This window comes from Equus caballus, chromosome 24 (genome assembly GCF_041296265.1).
Source record: "Equus caballus isolate H_3958 breed thoroughbred chromosome 24, TB-T2T, whole genome shotgun sequence".
Taxonomy (NCBI): domain Eukaryota; kingdom Metazoa; phylum Chordata; class Mammalia; order Perissodactyla; family Equidae; genus Equus; species Equus caballus.
The window spans coordinates 44,304,485-44,322,343 of record NC_091707.1 but is presented as its reverse complement, the minus strand read 5'-3'; the positions used below and the strand labels follow the sequence as shown (position 1 = coordinate 44,322,343).

At 40.5% G+C, this 17,859-nt stretch overlaps 1 long non-coding RNA gene across 1 annotated transcript in view; it reads left to right on the top strand.

Moving 5' to 3' along the window:
- Positions 1-17,859, top strand: part of LOC111770374 (uncharacterized) — a 129,245-nt gene that overhangs the window by 16,033 nt on the left and 95,353 nt on the right. The window contains exon 2 of the long non-coding RNA XR_002803614.2: positions 7,565-7,703. This is a non-coding gene — a long non-coding RNA (uncharacterized lncRNA). The remainder of the gene's footprint in view (positions 1-7,564; positions 7,704-17,859) is intronic.

The window sequence follows — 17,859 nt, the reverse complement described above, 5'->3', positions numbered from 1 at the left end:
TTCGTTTGGAAAACAAATCAGAAATTTTCCTCTGAGAATTTTTCTTTTCTTCTTGGAGGCAATTTTTCGTGAAAGAAAATATTTGCACTGAAAACTCAAAATGGTCGCCTTCTTGTGATTTGTTGATTTTTTTCACTATGCCTGGTGAGTTTCTCTCATCTTCTGGAAAGGAAAGTGGCTAAAATTTTTTTCCTAGGATAAAGGCAAATTTTACATTTAATAGTTTTCTTTTTAGATTAGGGAATTTTGGAAATGGAACTAATAGAAAATAATTTCATGTCAGTGGTATTCTCTGATTTACTCAATGCTTTTTGCCAGTTAATATTTCTTGATAATACTTACTTCCTTTTTAATCTCTTAATTAGCTGGCTGCTTCCCTGCCACAATGTTGAAGCCACTGAAAATATGAGGAGAGTGTTGACTATTGGTGTTCTTGTCCTCAGAACCAGAAAACCCCAGTATCATTCTTCATTGCTTCCAAAGAGGTGTCTGGTTGTCAATCTATGTGTCATCCAACCAGCAATGTAGGGCAGTCTTATAGAAGCCAATGATTGCACTGTACTTAATGGTTTTCTGCCTCTGTGTGTGTGTGTGTGTGTGTGTGTGTGTGTGTGTGTGTGTGTGTAGGGAGAGGGGAGCTTTAATGGATCAGAAAAGAGGAAGAAGGTATTATCTTATCTTAATCTGGACATTTAAAAAAATTAGTAGACATTTTTTAGAGCAGTTTTAGTTTATATAAAAATGGGCAGCAAGTCTTCCTCCTCTTCTGCTTCCCCTATTCATAACATTTTGGATTAATGTGGTACATTTGTAACAATCAATGAGTTAATTATTACTAACTAAAAACCCACAGCTTATATTAGGTTTCACTCTTTGTCTTTCATATTCTATTGGTTTTGAAAAATGCATAAGGTCACATGTCCATCATTAAAGTATCATATAGGACATTGTCTTTGAATCCAGTCATGTACCACATAAGGACATTTTGGTCAACGATAAGCCGACTTTGGGATGGTGGTCCCATAAGATTAATACCACATAGCCTAGGTGTGTGGTAGGCTATACCATAACCCTGTGATGTTTGAACAATGAAATCACCTAAGGATGCACTTCTCAGAACATATCCCTGTTGTTAATTGATGCATGACTGTAGTTAAGTTCACTGTGGTCCTTAGTACCACATACTCACTACTTGGCTTGGAAATAGCATCAGCTACATTTTTTAGGAGATAAAATTAAGGTAGCACTGAATTGTGTGCCCTCCAAAAACTATACACTGATCTCTTTGGGGGAGAATTTAGGCAGCTTAGTAAGCAGTAGCACGTGTTGGCTGCACCGAGATTCGACACACTTGGAAGGAAATTTTACCTTTATCAACACTGGAATGAGTTTCCAAAATCATTTATTGATTAGAAATTTCTTTTCCATTAAAAACTCCACAGTCAAAAGAAAAAGAAAAAACTCCATGGTTTGCCTCTTCATCAGCCCTGCCATTTTGAGTGTGGGAACACCTTTATTAGGACAGAGACTCTATTGTTTATAGGAAATAGGGAGGGAGCTGTACAGTGAGAAGGGATGTACTTGAAGGATGTGCATTTGTGTTGTTCTCACATGTTGTTTGTGGTGGGATGAAGTTAGATAGGACCCTTTGCTAACACACGTGTACTTCCTTATTGCTGTTTCTAGCTTGCTGCAGCAATGCCCTCTGTGGCTTGGAATTTTTTACAGGTCTTGCCTGGGCTGGGCTCCCATCTGGATGATACCAAGCAATGGGCTTGCTCTGCTCACCGCAATCTGAGCCAATTAATCACAATGAGTTAGAGATGGAGAAAGAAAGTTTTAATTTGATTAGCCGGCATAATCAGGAAGATGGCAGACTAATGTCTCAAAAGAAAAATCTTCCAAAAATTATAGAATCCTGAGGTAGGGAAAATGGGCAGTAAGGGGGGAGTTTTCAGGTATGATGGACTCCAGGGTCTTTTATTGTTTCATTCCTCTGTCAGCTGTGATGGATACCTTGTAGGTGTGTTTCCCACCTGTCGTCAGCCTGTTCTGGAGAGAAACTCATAGAACAAAGTTTTAATTTATCAGGCTATTGGGGAGTACATACGTAAGTGGAAGCCATACATCAGGAGAGCATGTGAGTTTTTTAGAGTGTGTGCAGAGCAGCAGGTAGTCACATAGAGGAGGGGCTGGGGCCATTTAGCATAAAAAGATGGCCTCATTTATGCTCACTTACATAAAGGCTCTGGGAAAGAATCTACTTCCAAGATCATTTGGGTTGGTAGAGCCCAGTTCCTTGTGGCTATGAATCTGAGGTCCTGATACCAGCCCTGATATCGGTTTCCCTACATTAAACCCAGCATATATGGGGTTAAAACCAAAGCACTCATTCCCTGCTTACTCCCTGGCTTCCAGGCTCCAGAATCCACTATCCTCCATGGAAACAAATAGCCAAGGACAACCACCTGGATTTGTTGTCTCATCCTCTTTCTCCTCCCCACCAAGGAGCTACAGGCTAGTGGGAAAGCTGCTGACCAGCAAGGTCACGGGCTCCCTCCACTCTGAAAGTAGTCTCAAGGCCAAACATAGGCTAGTGGAAAAGCTCCAACCAGCGAGGCTATATGCTCCTTCTCCCCTACCTAAAACCCCAAATAAAATTCCTTATTTTTGGCTTTTCAGGGAGTTACAGATTTCAGCATTAGCTGCCCTTTCACTTTGCTCAGCGCTGTGCAATAATAAAATTCCTACTTTCTTCCACTACACCCAGTGTCAGAGATAGGCTTGGTGTACTATAGGTGAGCAAACTCACTTCAGGTTAGATTTCCATCCTTGTTTTCTTGCTCCCTGTCCTCAACTCTTTAAGACCACAAGCATTCCTTCCCACAGGTCATCTCCATCTTCAAAGGAACAATGACATGTTGAGTCTTCCTCATGCTTCAAATGTTTTTTGACTTCCTTCCACTACCAGCCTGAGAAAGCTCTCTGCTTTAAGGGCTTATGTGATTAGATCATCCCCACCTGGATAATCAGCATAGGCTGATTAAGGTCAACTGTGCCATTTAAGGTAACTTGTGTAGTCGTAGGATTGATATTTCATCATATTCACATGTTTTGAGGATAAGGGCATAGAATCTTGTTGGGGGCGTGCATGGTAGCCTGTTTAGGATTATAAATATGCCTACTTCCCATCCTCCTGCCTCCCAACCTTTGTGCTATTTGTTGCCATATATTTGACTTTTACATGTGCTATAAACATGTAGAACATTGCTACTATTTTTGCCTTAGACAGTTATCTTTTAGAATGATTAAAAATAATGACAGGGGCCGGCCCCATGGAGTAGTTGCTAAGTTTGGTCCACTCCACTTCAGCTGCCCGGGTTCATGAGTTCAGATCCCAGGCGCAGACCTACACCTCTTATCAGCTGTGCTATGGGGTCATCCCACACAAAATAGAGGAATATTGACAACAGATGTTAGCTCATGGAGAATCTTCCTCAGCAGAAAAATAACAATGATGATGATTAAAAACTTTCATTTTTGCCTTCATTTTTTTCCGTTTCCAACATTACTAATTACTTTACATAGATTCCAGTTTCTGGTTGATATATTCCTTCTGTCTGAATAGGTTCTTTTACTATTTCTTTAGAATAGGTCTGTCGACAATAAATTCTCTCAGTTTTTATTTGTCTGAGAAAATCTTCCTTTGTCCCTTATATTAAAAGATATTGTCACTCAATGTAGAATTCTATGTTGATAGGTTTTTTGATTTTTTCAAAGATTTAAAGATGCCAGTCCATTGTCTTTTTGCTTGTATGGTTTCTGGTGAGAAGGTTCCTGTAACATTTCTTTTTGCTCTTCCATAGGCAATGTATCTCTTTTCTTTGGATGCCTTTCAATTTTTGATTTATAGCAATTTGAATATGATACACCTAGGTTAAATTTTTTTTCCTGTTTGGTGTTCTCTGAGCTTCTTGGATTTGGGGTTTGGCACCTGTCATTAATTTTGGAAAATTCTTGGCAAAATATTCTTATACTTATCTATATCTCTTTTCCTCTTCTGTGATTCAAGTCATGTATATTTTAGGCCATTTGATGTCTTCCTACAGTTCTCAACAATGGTTCTGTACTGTTTTTATTTTAACTCTTTTCCCCTTTGTATTTCAGTTTGGGTAATTTCTATTGACTTATCTCCAAGTTTCTTTCTTCTTTTCTTGGCCATGTTCAGTCTACTGAGAGGAACCCATAGAAGGCATTCTTCATCCCTGTTTACAATGTTTTTCAATTTTAGCACTCACATTCAATTCTTTATTATAAATTCGATCTCTCTACTGAAATTACCCATTTGACCTTGCATGTTGTTTATTTTTCATGTTATGATCTTTAGTATATTAATAATAGCTATTTTAAATGCCCTGTCCAATAGTTCCAGCATAGTTGTCTGGTTCCAGTGATTGCTTATCTCTTCACAGTGTGTTTCCTCTTGCCTTTTTGTGTGTCAGAATGTTTTTGTTGAAAGCCAGATGTTTTACATCAGAGAGTTGATAGTAAGGTAGAATTTTTGTTTAGAGATGGCATGCCTTTAGAGTTGGGGCAGGGGTGAGTCAATCTAGACAGGAGTTGAGCTGAGTTTGAGGTTTGTTGTTGCTATGGTTAGCCTGAGTACACCACAGGCATCAAATTCCTCTAGCAACATCTTACATAAGGGTGAAGGTTGATTCCAGGTCATTTTTTCAATTTCTACTTTCCCTGGGTTTGGGTTTTTCCTCTGTGTTTGCCCCGAAGAGAATTTGTCTTTTATCTCTCCAGCTGTATTCTCCTGTTACCTTTACTTGAGATTGCTAGCCTGATGGTGGAGTAAGGTGGAGTGGGGAGTTCTCTGACACTTAGGAAGCCTCAATCGTACACAGGCACTTCACCCCTGGCTCTCAGGTGTATGCTCTTGCACACTCTCCATTGTAGTGTGCGCACCTAGCTAGTATTCCCATCCCTCCCCCAGGGGAAGAGCTTTGATTGGCACTTCTATTCACCCAATTGCAATGTTTCCACCAGCGTCCTAAGGTAACAGCTATCCTTAGTTACCCTTCCCATGCAAATTAGGGGTTTTGTTCTTTAGGGAAGATAGTGAAGATGGGTCTGGGCAGAATTTCAGTAGTGTCTGCTGTTCTGCTTCCCAGAACAGCACTATCTGAGAAGGTTTCTCAGGATTCTCTCCAATTTTCCCCGTGAGCTGCTGTGGGATTCATGGAAGGAAAGTGTGCACAAGATGCGAATCCTCTTAGACATCTGTGGCTCTTAGGGGCTTTATGCTCTCGTTTTGGTACAATTAATTAATTGTAATTTGTTACACTTTTAGCAATTCATTAAAAAATTTTAACTGTATCGTTTATACCAGTTTATCTGGTGTCCCGAAGCCTCTGCCCCAAGTAAATAAATCCTTGGTTCTTGTTTCTCCCTGCAGACGCCAATCTCTCGCTAGACGTCAAGTTGTCTATTTTCCCCACAACCTAAACTTTCTGATGGATCCAAGAAAAGTTGGTAATTTGCAGTTTGTCTGGTGTTATAAATTTGGATTCTCTTTCCAGCTCTCTATATTTCTGAGCTGATACTGATATACTATGTATTTTAATTAATTCATTCTTAGGCAAACATTTAACAGCATCTAAAGAGTGTGTCTGATACAGCAATACAATCTACACAATGATCAGATTATTCCTTCATTCATTGAATGTAGACATCTTGTTATTTGGAATCATGTAATCAAAAATCCACCTTGACTTATTTGAAAGCAGTCATGTTAATTTGGCTTATGACTTTTACAGAAGGAAAAAAGTAAGCCACAGACATTAGTGTTTCCATAGCGTTTCTCTGGCACATTGTACTGTTCCTGTGGCACAGTGTTTGTTTGTCTACAACCCTCTCCAGATAGAATCTTTGAAAACAGACATGATGTCTTGCCTACCTTTGTTTTTTTATTGTTGAGCACAATTTCTGGTACAGAGTAGGAACTCAATAAATGTTTGTTTAATGCTGCTGAATGTCTCTGGGTCATTCAGTGAGATGATGCATTTTTTGAGAGTTCCTTGATTTCCCAGAGAGATATATCTCAAGAGCTGACCAAAGTCTTCTTCCAACTATATGACTTGTATTATACACTAAAAAGCACACAATTCAGATGTGCTCTGAGAAAGCCTGAGGCATGGGCCAAAGTGATGTGTGTGTACTCTGAGGAGCCTTATTTCTTTAGCCAGGGAAACAGAAGCCCCTGGATGATCTCCAGTTTTAACTACTATGTCTTGTAGTTGGAGTATTTTTAATGCTTGATGACAAATTGCATTTTAATTTGAACTCTATAAGGCAAGAGGCTTCCATTAAGCAAACAAACGCAAGCAGACACGGAGGAGACATGGAGAACAGTGACTGCCTTCATTACGGGTGTGCAGTTCAGCAGAAATGATGCTCTGAGTGAATCTTAAATAGTCTAGCAAAGTGAAATCCCCTCAGCTCATCTGTGAAGTCAGTGAATATAATAATCTGCGTATGACAGAAGCCTCCACAGCTGCTCCTCAGCAGTGCACTCTGACTTGGGGATTTGTTTTTGTTATAAGGCTCACTGGACTCACCATAAGGCATGAAAGAGAAAAGTTTGACCTTGGCTTGCAACAAATAACTCTTTAGATGCTGATTTCTGCAGCATTAGCTTCTTGATGTTTATGTAAGGAATAGGTGGTGTGGTTTAATTTGGAAGAATAAACTTTATTATAACCTGCTACTCTGTGCCCTCCCACCTTCCTCCTCCCACCCCCCTTGCAACAATACTCACAATACATTTGAGTTGCTAATTTCAACATCTCTTTAGAAGATTTCAGGCCACTGACTTGGCAGGTCAGAATACACGTATCTTGTTGCTGGTCCTAATCTGCAATTGTGCCAAGGGAGGTAGCATAGTACTGTGGGAAGAAAAGAAAGATCATGGGCTGTGGAGGCAACGAGAGCTGGGTTCAAATCCTGGCTCTGCCATTTTCTAATGTTATGACTCTGGTCAAGTGCTATAATCTTTCTGACCCCAGTCTCCCATCTGTAATATAGAGGCAGAAAGACTAACCTCATAGAATTCTTAAAAGGATAAAGTGATGGATGTCTGATGTATGATGAGGATGAAATAATGTGTGTAAAGTGTCTTGTTCAAAAAAGTAGGGCTCAATAGATGGTAGCTGCTGTTACTATTATCACTGCTGTTTATTTTTATCACTGGCTTCATGAACTTACTTTCACCTGTTTTCTGTGGCTCTTCCCCTGGAGACTCAGCCACATGTGTCTGACCTATCTCCGTGCTCAAATCCTTCCCTTGGCAAGGTGCTCAGCCTGTGAGCTTCCTGATGTCTGGAATCTTGCTTTGGTCCTTTCTTAAAGCCTAGGCCTTGTGGCAGGCTTGTATCCTTAACCCATGTTGAAGCCCCTCCCTACAGGAGGATTATATAGCCTTATCTTACAGAGCACATGCGTAGCCATGTGATTTACTTTGGCCAGTGTAATGTAAGTAAAAGTGTTGTGTCACTCTCAGGCAGGCCTCTAACCTCGTGGTGGCCATTTTCCCCTGCCTCTGCAATCACGGAGCCACATCAGGATGGATCTTCCCAAGGCTTGGGTCCTTGAGTGGCTGGGATGAGAAGAGCTCCATTGATGACCCTGATGGACATAGTGTGAGTATGAAGTAAACTTTTCCATCGTAAGCCAAGAGATTTTTGATTTGTTTGTCACTGCAATATAATCTGGCCCATCCTAATTACTATGAGACTTATCGTTCAATCCAATCCCTGAATTAGATCTCTCTTTACCTGCCAACAGCTCCATCAATCCATGTGGATCTTTGCTTCTTGTCGAGTCACACTGTCCATCCAATAACTGTTGGATGGGTAGAGTAAGGCCACAAGCTGGTGCTTCTGTCACATCCATACCTGCTCAGTCTGTCTTCTCCTCCCACTTACTGCACTTGGACTCTAACCTGCTAAAACTCACTCTAACTTGTCAAACTGAATTGTAATCCACACACATAAAGAAAGCCAAGGCTGGGAAGGGTGGCTCTGGGATGTTTCAATTCTCCCTCTTTCCTTTCCTTTTCCTGCTTCTCATCCTTTTTTCTTGTTGCTCAAGCTCAACATGCACATGTCGTTCCCCACAGAGAGGCTGGGGCTGGGGAAAGTCAGGGTTTGGGCCCCGGTACTGACAGACAGAGGCTGTGTTGCTATTCATGGGTCACTTGTCCTCCCTGCAGCTATATTCCTCCTGGAGAGGCAGTGTCTATCACTGTCTGTCTTCCTCACTATATTAGAGTCACTTTATCCCCATGTGTAGTCTCACCTCTGCTCCCACGTCCAAGCCCTTTGATCAGGGAGATCTGAGCAGCTGCCACCCTACTTGGACAAAAATGGGGTTTACTATGAGGCTAAACAAATCTTGGAACTAGAAAAGGAAGATCTTTGAAAACCAAGGCAGCCCTCAGGACCAGTTGCTGTCTTGATATCAGCCTCTCATAGTCTTATGGTTCCTCTCATAGGACCTCTATGTTTCAGCCACCTACTGCTCTGTAACAAATTACCCCAAAACATATTGGCTTAAAACAACAAGAATATCTTATTTCTCATGATTCTGTGGGTGACCAGGCACTTCCTCTGCTTCAAGCAGCATCAGCTAGTGCCCTGGGATGCTGGAAAGTCCAAAAAGTACTCCCTCCCAAGGATGTCAGTTAGCTGGCTGCCAGCGAGCTGCTCAGCTGGGACCAAAGGCCAAGGATTGGTTTTTCTTTGCGCGCTATGCCTTTCCTCCTTACTGGTTATCCATGTGCTGTTTCATGGGGACAGTGTTATTAGCTAGGACTCTAGTTAAGAAGGCTTCTGAGACTCCACTCACATCCGTCACAGTGTGAGTACTGCATGAGAGACGAGGAACAAGGACTTCTCTTGTCAGGGCTTCCCATCTTGTCACTGATTGCCTGAGCAGACAGGTGCTGTTCTTCATTTTCCCTCTGCTGGGTCAATTACAGTGATTTCGAAGGACAGAAATGTGTCTGGCAAGTCTCATTGGAAAGAAAATTCCTTCAGATTAACAATAAATTGATCTGATTACCCAATCCTAGTATCATTCAGAAGAAAAATGCAAGGCTGGAGTGGAGTGGCAATCTTTATTCATATCAATCTGTGGGAAAATGGAGAGTGTAAGGCAAGGAGTGAAAAATCTCTGCTCTCTGAAGACCAAAAAATACCTGCATCTCAAAGATGTTACTACTCAGAGATGTGCGGGACAGGTATTGAGGATATAGTAAGAATATTACAGTCTTATTGGTTTACCTCTTTGTAATAATGCAAAGATCTCAAGACCTTAATATTTGGAACATAGATAGGATGTGTCCTTATTTTCTTGTTAGTAACTATCAAGCTATTTTTAGACAAAGAGATAAGTTCCAATTTTGTGGGCAGTGAAGATCGACAGAAAACTAGTAAATTCTGACTGTGACCTGCAGTAGACTTGACATGCTTGTTGGTCATACCACCTAGCAATGGTGGTGAAAGACTAATAGATTCACATAATAAAGACTGGTAGATTTCAGTTAATAACAGGATAACTGTAGCTCTTGATGTATTAATTCTGTGGCAAAGACTTATCTGACCCTCCCAGGCAAAGTTACTCCTTCTAGCCTTTTTTCTCACATAGTGCCCTGGATATACCTCTGTTAAGAGACTTCTCAGATCTGTTTGGTCAATCAAATATTTATTTAGTCCTTACTGGATATCAAGCTCTGTGCTAAAGTGCAAGATCAGTGCATTTTTTCATAGTCTCCACTCTTACTGCATTACTTCAAGTCCCCACCAGCACTGTCTTTGGCTGTTGCACTCAGGAATATAATCCTCATTCCTAAGAAATTTACAGTCTGGTAGGAGATTCTCACAGATGCTGTTGGTTAAAGACCAAGTGAGCATTACTCCATTCTTCTCTGCTGGAAGAGACCTCATTTTGTTCTGATGGCTCCTCCTCCATTACGTGACTTGGGTAAGATCCCATTAGACTAAACCCATCAAGGCAAACCAGTGATAGGTTTGTGGGGGGTAATGTGATTCAGTACTGGCTGGGGAGACATAAGGGGTAGTTGGCAGCAGGGGCTTATAGAAAAGAATTCTTCATTGATATAAAGAGACACAGAAATGCAGAATATTTTCATTTTTAGATTTGATGGCTGGAAATGTTATATTCACTTGCTCCCTAGAGGAGAGCTTGCCCTTAGACAAGCCAACAAGATAGCAAAAAGGTGGGGAGAACCTGGGTTCTTGATGCTGCCTTTAAGTTGTTCAAATAACCCAACTGGAGGTATCCTACAATAGAACATCTGTTATGATGCATAATAAGTATCCTTGATGCTTATGCCAGTTACTGGCCTAGTGTTTACTTACTAATATAGAGTTGAGCTGATAAAGAGTAAATTCATTGCAACAATAAAGCAAAATATGAGAAACACGAAAAGAGAGAGACAAAGTGCCATGAGAATTCAGGAGGAGAGAATACAATCCACTAGGGTGAGGAGAGGTAATTAGAAAATCAGACTTACAAGTCACACACAGGCAGCACATTTAGAACATAGGCAGTTTGGGGATATGTTCCTGGCTTACAGAAAATTTTAAAGCAGATGTCAAAAAAAAAATCAGAATCTTTTCTATAAAAGTCAATATTTATTTTGCATACATGGCTCCAGTGCCCACCTAGCAACACAGGCTGGGACTGAGGACTGGCAGTCCCTTTAGGTGGAGTCTGGGCTTTTTTGCAGACTGCTGCTCTCATGCATGCCCCCGCTGGTCCTGTTGGTGTTTGTAATCTATATGAAGGGAGGAGCATTTGCTACAGAAAAGACTATTATATTTGCTATTGGTGACACTTGAAAGTAAAGTTTATCTGAATAATGAAGACACAAACCAGGAGGTTTGGAGTAGAATAAAAAAATAGAGTGTGTCCTTCCTTTCTCCCTTCCTTTCTTCTTTCCTTCTTTCTCTCTTTCTCTCTTCCTCTCTTCCTCTCTTTTTCTCTCTCTCTCACTCTCTCTCTGTCTCTTTCTCTCTTTCTCTCTTCCTTTCTTTCTTTCTTCTTTCCACACTTTGAAAGACTACGAAGAGAAAAGGAGAGGAGTAGATTTATTTGAAGGAATTTGAGGGTTAGCAAAACATTCATTTCCTGGGAAAAGGAGACCTTAAGGCTGTGTCTAAGCAAAAGGATAGAGTTCACTCTGTGTTGAGTGCAATGAGTTTTTAATAAAATGAATGATGCCCATGGAGTCTGCTGTAACACTTGGTCTACAGGATCCCTGAGGTGCCATATATCCTAGATCGTTATTTTCCCAAGCTCTTTGTAGTAGGAGGACACATTGAGGGCTATGGAATCCTGTCATTATAGTTGATATACTGTCGGATTTACCTGCTAAGGTAGAGGACTGATTAAGATAAATATGGACAATGATCTCATTCTGGAAGGAATTCCTTTTGCAAAAGAATTTGACAAGAAGATCCCCTTTTTATCTGAACAATAAAATATATCAATTTCTCAAAACTGTCATGTTTGGCCAGTTCCTCTGGTGAGAGAATGGAAAAAGAGAGACATCCATCAATTTTATAATCTGTAGTCCATCATTCTGATCAAATCAGGAAGAAGACTGTGTGGAGAACACATTTGGAAAGAAAAGCTATTTTGAAAACATCTGGAATAGGGAGATAAATTTCATCCACTCAATTCCAACACTATATGCAAATAAGATTTTGCTCTTGAGATGTTTTCATTTGCCCCCATTACCTATAATGCTTTTACCCCTGGCTGGGAATAGCATATTAGAATTAATAATGTGGCTTTAAAAAATACAAGTGATGTAATTAGTATAAGGTTAATGATATTAAAACGGAAAGGCTAGTGATGTGCTAATAAAATTGATAGAAATCATCTAAACTGAATTGGCCCCCTTCCATTCTCTCCACTTGTTGTTCAGGCAACAAGTTGAATGAAGAGTTAGAATTGCTGCAGGGGCCAGCCCTGTGGCTGAGTGGTTAAGTTTGTGGGCTCTGCTTCAGCAGCCTGGGGTTCACCAGTTTGGATCCTGGGCGTGGACCTACACACCACTCATCAAGCCATGCTGAGGTGGTGTCCCACATAAAAGAACTAGAAGGACATATGACTAGGATATACAACTTTGTACTGGGGCTTTGGGAAGAAAAGAAAAAAGAAGATTGGCAATAGATGTTAGCTCAGGACCAATCATCCACACCAAAAGGCATATCCTAAAAAAGAAAAAATTGCTGGAGGTGGGAATTCCTGAAAAAACTTTAAAGAGGTCTTGAATTTTTTTTTGAAACATACAGCTTCACTCTTCTTTTTGCTGGGAAAGATTTGCACTGAGTTAACATCTGTTGCCAATCTTCCTCTCTCTTTTTATTCCTCCCAAAAACCCAGTATGTAGTTGTATATTCTAGCTGTGAGTCCATCTAGTTCTTCTATGTGAGCCGCTGCCACAGCATGGCTACTGACAGATGAGTGGTGTGGTTCTGCGCCCGGGAACAGAACTTGGGCCACCGAAGTGGAGCGTGTTGAACTTTAACTGCTAGGCCATCAGGGCTGGCCTGGTCTTGAATTATTTAACAAACAAAATTCAGCCAGAAAATGGAGATAGGAGGTGAATGTATGTGTAGAAGAACAAAGCAGCCTAGCTCTGGCACTCTTCGAAGGCACTGGATTTGGAATCCCAATCTAGCTACAAATATCTAGAAGAGTCAAATTGATACACGGGTTTGAAAACCAAAGGGAAGATTTAATACATGATGAAATGCCTGTAAGACTTCTCATGATAGGGGCCAGCCCAGTGGTGTGGTGGTCAAGTTTGCATACTCTGCTTTGGTGGCCTGGGTTTCATGGGCCCAGATCTCGGCTGCAGACCTATACACTGCTCATCAAGTCATGCTGTGGAGGCATCCCACATACAAAAAATAGAGGAAGATGTTAGCTCAGGGACAGTCTTCCTTACCAAAAGAAAAGACTTCTCATGATAAAATACTTAGAATTTTTAAGTAATTATCATTTTTCATAAATAAATGTAAAAAGGTCAAATAATGCATTTTTCTAACAAGATTCTACTAGCAAATCTGAAGGCTAATCTAGGCTTGGATGGACTGCAGTTGGTGTTCAAAGCAGCAGCGATACTTGAAAGGCATATTGGGGTCAGTAACATGGCACCAGATTGCTGGGCTTATCTCCCAGCTCCATCTTTTATGAAATGTGTGACCATGAGTATTTTACTTAACTTTTTGGTGACTTTGTTTTCTCTCTGGTAAAGGGGTCTGTCAACAGTACCTCCTGAGTTGTTTGGAGGTACAAATGTGACAATACATGTAAAGTGCTCAGCATTGTGCATAACCTATTCATGTGTTCAGCAGTCAATACACAGGAAGTGCTCATTAAATACTAGACATTATTGTAAAGGTATTTATATTTGTAGTGTTCAACTGACTTATGTACTTTGAGATTATCAAAAAATCTACTCCTATAAAGATAATTTTGCATAGGAAAGAACTAGTAATTCTCTGTTGGATAAATATATAAATACATGAACTAATGAATGTTAGTTATCTGGCTCTGTGTATTGATATAAGAAAATTAGATAAATTCACCTACAAGTTATTTGAATATAAGAGTGTCATTTTAACTTAAAAATAAAATAACATTTAAATGTTATTTTATAATCAAGAACACCACTAAGTGCCTTTGTATTTTATGCATCACCATAAAACCTACACGCATTTGAAAAATAGTAGTATATCTATGCACAAGGCATTGTTTATTCAGTGAAGGATATTGGTTAAGAGTGTGCTCAAGTGTCAGATGGTTGGATGGGTGATATCACATAAATTTCTAACCTCTGAGAATTTCCTCATCTGTAAAATGGGTATGTGAAGAAGACCTACCACATAGGTATGTGGTGAGGATTAAATGAAATAATTCAGGCACATCATTAGCACTCTTCCAGACACATAACAAGAGCACAATACATATTATTAGTATTATTATCATTGTCAGTGTTATCACAGACAACGCATGGTATGCATATGTATTACAGAACTGCTCACGTGAGTTATGCCACCTGTTGTGGGCTCTCAGCACCCAGAGTGGGGACTTGGAAATGAGCCAGGCATAGAATGTTTTGGGTTTGAGTCTCAGCTCTTTTTTCACTTGCCAGCAACACGACCTCACTTGCCAAGGAGGTTTGTCGGTAAGCTATTTCTGAGTAACAAAACGTCCCAACATTTAATGGCTTAAAGGAACAAACATTTATTATTTCTCACGCTTCTTTGGGTTGCTCTGTTGGTTCCTCTGGTTTGGACCAGCTTGGCTGGGGCTCAGTGGTCTAGGATGGCCTCAGACGTGTGTCTGTGGCCTCAGATGGGAAAATCGGTCATGTGGAATGGCTGAGACATCTCTCCACAAGGTTTCCAAGCCTCTAGGAGGACAGCCCAGGCTTGTGCACAAAGTGGTGGAAGGCGTCTCAGCCAGAAAAGAAGAGGCCTAGTGTGTAAGAACTTTCACAGCTTCAGCTTGCTTCACATTTTCTAATGTCCCAGTGGCTCAGGAAAATCCTGTAGTCAAGCCCAGATTGTTGGGGTGGGGAAATAGACTCTATTTCTGGATTGAAGGAGCTGCAGAGTTACATTGCAAAGGAGCATACAAAGAGGGATGGGAAAATTTTGTGGAAATTTTGCTGTCTACTACAGAAGGCAATTTAATTGTTAGAATTTTCTAAGCTTATTCTCTTCTATTCAGCTGACCCTCAGTTACTTTGATTATTTTTTTGTGGTTTTAAAGAATATTTGGAATCTCTTCTGAAATGGGTATTCAACTCAATTTCAATTTGGAGCCACTAAATTCTTCATTATCTTCCCCTTTCTTTTCTTTTTGAGGAAGATTAGCCCTGAGCTAACATCCCTGCCCACCTTCCTCTGCTTTATATGTGGGATGCCTGCCACAGCATGGCTTGATAAGCAGTGTGTAGGTCTGCGCCCCACATCTGAACTGGCAAACCCCAGCCACCGAAGTGAAGTGTGCAAACTTAACTGCTACACCACTGGGCTAGCCCCACTTCCCCATTTTTTTGAGGAAGAGTTCTGAACATGGTTAAATGAAAGACTTATTTTTCATATATATGCAAGACAGAGCAAATAAATTTTAGACATATGCAAAAGACATGACAATATATTAACTACTATAATCTTCTTTGTATTTTGGCTTACACTTACCAGTACATCAATACTTCCACCTTCTACACTACACATTCACATTTATTGTCTTATATTTGTTAGTTGTCTCTCTGCAATTGAACTGTCAGCCCTGTGGTAGATTGCCTTACAACACGGAATCTTCACTTCTCCCTGCACCCACACTCTTGCATGACCTCATGGTGGGCAGAGTATGTTTCTCTTCCCTTTGATTCTGTGCTTGGCCACGTGACTTGCTTTGGCTAAAGGCATGTGGTTGGAAGTGACAGTATGTCAGTCTGAGACTAGGTGACTAGGCTTTAAGAAACATAAAGACTTGTTCTCTTGAGGCTCTGTCGTTGCTATAAGAACATATTCTGGCAGCCCGTTGGTCATAGATGAATGAGACATATGTGGAGCAAAGCCACCCCAGGTAACTCACAGATTGACAAGGAGAAAGAGAGTTTCCCCAGCCCCAAAAGCCTGCTGTGGGGGTACCTGGCCAGCCTTGGCCTTGAGCAGCCTAACTCTAGCTTACTGAAGACATGTGACACATAATAGATGATTGCGATTTTAAACCACTGTACTTTGGGATGCTTTGTTATGCAGGAATAATAAAATGTCACAAGCCCCTTGACTGTAGGCTATTGTCCATGATATAGCAATGGATGTATATAGTAGGGACACAATATATATCTATTTGTTGGTTAACATTTGCACATTGCATTTAGCTTCCTGTTGTTGTCATAACAAAGAACAACAAATTTAGTGGCTTCAAACAATATGAATTTATTATCTTGTAGTTCTGGAGATTAGAAGTGGGCTCAGACCAATGTGTCACTAGGCTGGCATTCCTTCCTGAGGCTCGTGGGCAGAATCCATTTCCTTGCCTTTTCCAGCTGCTAGAGGCCACTTGCATTTCTTGGCTCATGAACCCTGTCTTTCATCTTTGTTATGGGCTGAATTGTGTTCCCCCAAATTCATATGTAGAAGCCCCAACCCTCAATACCTTTAAATGTAACCGCCTTTGGAGATAAGGTCTTTAAAAAGGTGATTACATTAAAATGAGGCCAGTATTTTGGGGTCCTAATCCAGTAAGACTGATGTCCTTATAAGAAGAGGAGGAGACACCAAGGGTGTGAGTGAACAGAAAAAAGTCCATATGAGGACATAGAAAGGAGGTGTCTGTCAGCAGGTCAAGGAGAGAGATCCCAGGAGAAACCAAACCTGCTGCTACCTTGGTCTTGGACTTCCAGCCTCCAGAACCTGAGAAAATAAATTTTTGTTGTTTAAGCCACCCAGTCAGTGGTATTTCGTTATGGCGGTCATAGCAGACTAAAACAATCTGCAAGGCCAGTAACATGGCATTTCTTGAGCTAGGAAAGCTTCTCTCCTTTAAAAGGCTCATATCATTAGATTGGGCCCACCCACATAAACCAAGATAATCTTCCCATCTTGAGGTACTTAACTCTAATCACATGTACAGTGTCCCTTTGCCAAATAAGGTGACATATTCACAAATTCCAGGGACTAGGACATGAACCTCTTTGGAGTTGGCGGAGCATTAGTCTACTGGCCAGAGACATAAAAGGGAGTCTTGAGATTATATGAATTCATAGTCCAACCAACAATGATGATTTGGACATAAAGTATTAATTTTGTCATTTTGAGAAAGAGACTTGCAATGAGAACCATCTTTTAGTGGAGACAATTTCTTTTTTTCCTTGCATTTTCTCATTTCCTAATTCTAGGGTCCAAGTTTTCATTGACGTTTGCATTGCTCCTTGCTTCCTAGCAGAATGCAGAAACATTTACTCAATACACATTTTTGCTGTTAAAGGGTTTTCTACACTAGTCCACTTCGTAGAGTCTTATCTCTTTACAAGATTCCCTCTAGCTCTTTCTATCTAGTGAACCCTGCCTCTCTACTGAGGAGAATGATTAATGAAAGCCGTCGCCTGTGAGAGTTTTCCTCCAATCCATAAATGTACTCTATAGAAAACCCGCTCTGAATCTTTTTTTTCGGAAAGTCTCACACTGCCAATGGAAAGTTAGAGAACGAATTGCATGGCATGCTTGCTTTTCATGATCTGGGTCTCAGACACTCTATTAAAAGTCTATTAAGTAGTTTCTGTTGGAGCTGCAGATGATAACTTCACATTAGAAATCATTTTCCACACACGCCAATTATAATATCAGAAGTGTGCTGAGCTGAATTTTCATATTTGCATTTGATTGCTAGAGCCAGCTGGTAAGCATTTTCCACTGTGAATTGAGTCATGTGCTTCTTTAAATTTAGATATTAAACACACGCCAAACACACAATGCTAGAAAGATGTAAAGAAATACCGAACAGGAAACCCATTTTTGGTAGCCTCACAACTGAACATTCAATCATCGATTAAACAACACTACCCATGGTGCAGCATGGGGCTTTGTATCAATTCATCACAACTTCTTTTCATTCTGGTCAGCAACTAACTTGCCTATTCTTATGACAACCTCTCACTCTTCAACACCTTAACATTCAGCTTTTGTATTCTGGAATAATTCTCCAAACACAGAGTGACACTTGTTTTCCGAGTTATAA